This window comes from Takifugu flavidus, chromosome 6 (genome assembly GCF_003711565.1).
Source record: "Takifugu flavidus isolate HTHZ2018 chromosome 6, ASM371156v2, whole genome shotgun sequence".
NCBI lineage: Eukaryota > Metazoa > Chordata > Actinopteri > Tetraodontiformes > Tetraodontidae > Takifugu > Takifugu flavidus.
Window position 1 is genome coordinate 14,228,011 of NC_079525.1, and position 6,218 is coordinate 14,234,228.

The window sequence follows — 6,218 nt, forward strand, 5'->3', positions numbered from 1 at the left end:
TATGGCTTGGTTAGGGTTAGCACGAAGCTCACGAAGAACTGCTTTGTTGCCTTATCAAGCTTTAAAGGTGCACTTTGTGATCCTGCATGACAAAACAAAACAAAGCAGAGCAAGCTCGACCCCTTCCTAACTGTCATGAATGCCCATTGACACCAAAAGTGGGTCTGTGCTCCGCTAACGGTGAATGAGGGCAGGCAGCTAGCGTATCGAGGGGAAATGAACAACGAATTGAGACAAACCTGAAATTGCGCAAAATCACATAGTGCCCAATTAAGTAACAAATACAGGACAGTAATCTTGTCCTTCAAACGATATGAACACACAAATGCTACAAAAAGGAACCCTTTGTTTTAACCGTTTCAAGCAGACATGCCAGGTATTGATTAGCCCAGTGATGAGGGTTCGATTGTGGGCGTGCGGGCAGCAATCATCACCTTTTCAACATTCCTGTTGTGTTTTCCGCCCTTTTTGGGGGTCCATAGATGATTTCTTCTCAACAGTGACAGGAATTCCAATCATTACTAATCATAGCAGTCGTCCCAACTTTTATTTTTTTCATATTTAAAGCATCTGTTCCAGAAATGTGTCTGTTTTGGCTTCACTCTGTTCTGCTGCCTGGTGCAGATGTCACTATTTACATTAAAGCCTTGAAGAAGCCCACAGAGGATCCGTCTGCTGGTACCTAAAGAGTTGCTTCAAGTCGTATACCTGAAAACGAAGACACATCTACACTAATGAGCCAAGTAATCTTCTGTCCCGCAATTAATTCAAGCCGTCGACGCTCCTTCCATCAGCATTTGTCAGCACGGATTTTTCTTTTAGTAGGGGATGAAAGCCTGGAAACTACGATCATGGCCGTGCTTATCATATCAATAAAAAGTGCTTCCATCAATTCTTCTTTTCTGTAGTTCGGTGATGGACTGCCTCATGGACATATAGTAATATACCATTTTCTTCTATCCGATAAACTGAAGAAGGTATTGATTTGCATGAAGAGTACATATCCATCAGTACTACAGGGAATCTGTGAGATTGGTTGGGTGTTTTCAGAGACACGGGTATTGATTTTATATCGCCGCATTCGTTCCTCGAGGTCCTTGCAACGATTGGCAGGCTCAATTTCATTTTAATCATACCTTGAGGTGCTCCTGTCTGTATTTAATTGCAAACATCTGAAATATTACATGCAGCAAATTGATCTCAGATAGATTTGGTGGGTTTTCGACTCCTGTCTGGAGGAGTTTGTGGTTTTGTCCAACTTTTTCCAAGTCAGTAGTAACCACTAATGGTGTGTGACAGCTCTATTCTGGCACAGTGGGAGAAGACGAGGAGTCCTGCAGTCGGTGGAGGAACAGATTCAACCCTTCTCAAACTCTAATACTCAGTCTGTAGGGGACTGTGAAGTAGAGGGTTCCCGCTTCAAAATCCTGGTCTGGACAAAACCTGGAAACGGGAAGGTGTCCAGATGCCTTCAGAGCACTGCCAAGATACCTCTGAGCAAGGTAGCGAACCCCCAAAATCCTCGCGTAGAGCCCTGCTATGAGCTGGTGACCCATTGGGGGTGTATCCTACCTTTGCCCATATGCTGCTGGGATAGGCTCCAGCACCCTGTCTGTGACCCCCACAGGGTTAAAGGGGTCAAGGAAAAGAAAGAAAGAAAGAATTGTGACTTCCTGCCTACACCTGAGTCACGTGTGTGTGGTTTACCGAGGACGCCAAAAGTGTGTTTAAATTCTTGGCAGCCATCTTGAATGTCAGCCGTTGAGAAAGAAGTGACCCCGTTTTTCTGGGAGTCCTGGGACGCTGCATCACATCGTGGATCCAGCTCACCCCGGAACGGCGCTGACTCAGAGGAGCCGCGGTTAAAATGTTCAAAAATACAAACGGCATTAAGCCACATTAAAGAAGATTAGGGCAAGCAATCAAGTATCTGTTGCCATGGAAACGCCAAGCCTAAACTGTTATTAAGTGGAGCCAAGACTAAGAATCTCCATCAGGGATAAGCTAAGCGTTATCTACCCCCCCCCCCCCCCCCCCACCTCCCCGCATGCTTTCTGTCTGTAATTCGGGATAACATGACAATCCGCATCCCAGATTATCTTTGTCTTCTCAGTGTATTTATACTTGTTCTGCTTATTTATGGAAACGAGGATTGTGCCTGGATTTGTCCCTGTCTTTCACCGACTGGGACCTCAGCGGTGGCTGGAGTGGGGGTCAGCGACAATGTGACTGGGGGGGGGGTCACCTCCAGAAAAAAACTTGATTCGATTTAAGACACCATTTTTTTCTGTCTGTCAATGACAGCCAAACCCATGTCTCTCCCTCTGTCCCCCCCTTCACACACACACACACACACACACTGTCCTACTTCCTGCTGTGCTAGACAACAGAAAGTGTGACAGGCTTTTCTGTCGTCCAATTGGGTTTTTGAAAAGCAGCCAGCTAAAAACGTGGGCTTAAATATGAGCGCTAAGCCGAGGGAGTGGCACACGTGGAGCCATGTACCACCGACATGAGGTGAGAAATGGAACAAACTACGACATTTAACTGCACAGAAATGTGCTGCATGGTTGCATCTATTAACATATCATTGATCGCGGGAATAAATAATTATTTACAGCTGGTAATAAACTAGTTTATGTTATCTTTGCTCTGTTCACTGATGAGAAGGGGAAAAAAGAAAAAAATAAATTCCTAACTGAGTCAGGCTGCTTCGTGATGCAAGTAATTGCCAGGATACGATATGTTGACGATGTGTTGAAATGGCTGTAGAACGATTACTGTGCCTAAAAGTGATCCACTAAAAGAGAATTACGTAACGCGGCTCCATTATTTCAAAAGTCTTTCTACCACTGTAATTCCGAGCAATTATTGCAATCTAATATTATGAATCAGGCCATGAAGTGGTCAGTGCACCATAACGGCAAGTAGGCTTAAACACGGGTGAGAGAGGTCGATGTGACACCCAAACACCGTAGATTGTGTTAATCGTGTGTTTCAAATGCTCTTGGGTTTTTTAAATAAACACCCAAAGGTATGTACATTCTATAGATGGAAAACTGTTATGGAAACTGGATCCACAGTATGGAAAATGTGTAGCGGAACATTTATATGCAACAAAGCCCATCAACATTATTTGGGATACCGTGCAGAGCAGAAGAGATTTAAAAACAAAGCCAGCTTGCTATTGGCTTGTAATGATAAACTCAAATGCCAGGAGCTTGATTGTGCACATCCCTTGCGGGGGCCACCTTGCTAAACCTAAGCATAACCTTTACACAAGATTTTTGGCTCTTTTTTTAGCACAGAGCCTCAATTTGGGAGGGCGTCCAACAAACACACCCAACAAAGCTCCTATTTCCTGCTCTTACCTCATTACTATGAGAACATCGCACAGTCCCCACATGCTCATCATCTATTACACAGAAGTGTCGACACTGCTCATCCAGGAAGTAGCTTTGGCTCCCATAAATTGAATTGGGATGGTTAATATTCCACTCGGGGGCCCTGTGCGCTCGGGCGGGGCTCTACACAGAGAAGTGGAAAGAGACACATAATGTTCTGTCAGCATATGTAGTGGGCCCAGTCCATCTGTGTGATAGAACCCCCACAGCCGCTATAACACCTCACCACCCTCCACCCTCACTGTATCTGCCCTAGAAACCAGTAGTCATGGCTCCCAATGGGGCAGAGCTGGAGGAAAAGTTCCCAGAACAATTCTTTGTGTATAGTTTACTCCATGTACGTGGATATGTGCCCATGACTGCTCCAATACACCAGCGCACATGCAAATTCTGCCCTTTGATAGCCATTTCAGTGCAAGAGTGCGTACAGTACAAGCTCCTACTGCTGTATTGTGACAGAGGTCACCTGTCTACAATCTGGGGACTGTCGTTCCTTCTCCTCTCCTTCCTGTTACCCTGTTAGATGTTTCCCCAGAGGCCCCTTAGCCTTGCTGCCATCTGCCGGAACGACATTCACACTGATTAATTAACAAACACGGCTAAAAACAGGCTGGGCACTCTTTAAAACACTCATTATATAGGACATCCGGGGGCTGAGTGTCAGAGGTGTGCTGCCAAATTCCTTAAGTCAAGCCTAGTTTCACATTCCTATTTACGCGCCTGCTCCGCCTATGTGATTGGATGGAGTGCCCCCCCCCTTCCTCAACAAGATGGGGGAGGATGAGCGAGGCGATGATACTTGAGTAAAGGTGGAAGATGGGAGATCTAAGGCTCCGCAGAGGTGTCACAGCCGACAGAAGAACGAGCCGATTAAGAGTGAGTTATGAGCCTTGGAGGAATTATCAGCTCTAAGGTTTTTTTTTTATATCGGCATCATGAAAGCGGAAATTGGTTGTCACCAATAGGATCTCAGCATTACAGGTATATATGTTATCAACGTGCACCCGTGAGTAACTGCACGGAGGTGTTTTAGAGGGTAACCCTTTAAATCCCTCTCTGCTTCAATGGATTGAGATTGGGGTTAAGAGCTATCACACAGCTATGCGCACACACACGGAGATAAAGCCTTCTCGTTAATGTAAGATGAGCGCGCGGGGGGATTAATTGCAACAGTTATGACCTAGAGCTATAAAGAAAGATGTATTATGAAGAAAAAACAATCCCAATGAAAATAATACACAGTGTCCACTGGTCCTTATAGGTCATACAGCAGCTTGCTAGTGTTATCTCCTAACAAACACACACACACAAACCATTACCATTAACATCTGTCCACCCTGGTGCTGACCCCCCCTCAGCTCGGGTCGAATGAGGCCCATTGCACCGCGGTGAGATGGATGGGAATTTATGTACTGATGTGTGTAGCGTGATGTTTGCCCCAGGCCAGAGTACTGAAGCGATATGATCCCAGTAGTCACATATCAGCCAGGCACATTCTAACAGCAGCGATGCGGACCGTCTAAATGCTCGTACACGCTGCAGGAAATTGGAAAAAGATGAATTATTACATAGTTTTCTTGCAGTGCGACCGTTGGGTCGTCGGGTCCTGGGAGCTCTGGCCTTGTGTTAACGTTGGAACCGGAGCGATGGCGTCTGTGGTCTCACTGCGGAGCATTGATCATCGTTCTTTCCTTCCTTCCCGCTGATCCTGCGGTGTTTCTTTTAGCCACAACAGGCCACATCAAAGTGAACTAACTGCTCAACACAAATTAGAGCGTTCCTGTGGTTTGGCATCGACCTTTGACCGTTTACATGGACCGACATATTTGACACTTGTTACAAAAATGCACAATTTCTTAACAATTCAGGTCCGGGACTGAGGTAGACGACCACGCGGTCGCTGATTTTGCATTGTCAAGGAGAATCGATGTAACCCTAAAACCTGAGGTTGATTGATGTCTGTTTCCTCTGCTTAAATACCTGCAGCAGACTGAGCGTGAAAGCAGTTTCCAGGATGGTGCGACATCATTTGCCAATGTGCCGCTAATATCTGCAGCAGATGTTATGTTCTGAAAAGACATTTTTTAAACATTAATAACCGATGTTCCCAAGCGTTCACCATGTACTTGCAGGATGAAGTCACACAGTAAATTATTGTCACCCCTTTTTGCAGATGCTCTGAAGTGACAGATGTTGACTCCATTTCCAGTGATCTTTGAATGGTTTGGCGAGCCATTGTGGGCATGTTGTATTTATTATATTTGCACAATGTCTCTACAGTCCTGACTAGAAATACTTTTGGTTCTTCCTCTCCTGAGATGAAGTAATAAACTGGAAAAAATGACCCGGTGACTGTGATTATTGAGTGGCCGTTGCACGTCAGGAGTAAATAGCACAAGTAAAATATTAATTATGAATTGCAAGTGCATTTGAGGGGGAGGGGGGAGGGGGGGGATTGTTGTAATTAAAACCCCCAGGAGTCAACCTGCTGCGTTTGCTTTGAGATTTATTTACAGAGGGCTTACTGCAAATTTCCTAAAATCTCTGGTAGGTAACACTTGAAACGATTTTAAAAATTGAAAATCCCCACCCACGAACACACATACCAAACATCCAGAAGCAAAGACGGCTGAAGAGAAATCATTGTTACGCATTTATAAGCATAATCACATTTCGATTAGACGCTACTCCACTTATAGATTTCCCTTACAGAAAGTGAAAGCGTAACACCTTATTGAGAGATCTGGCAATTTTCACAACATTAACAGTCGACAGTGGTAAAAAGCAAATGCAGGTGTGAACGGAGTTCATATG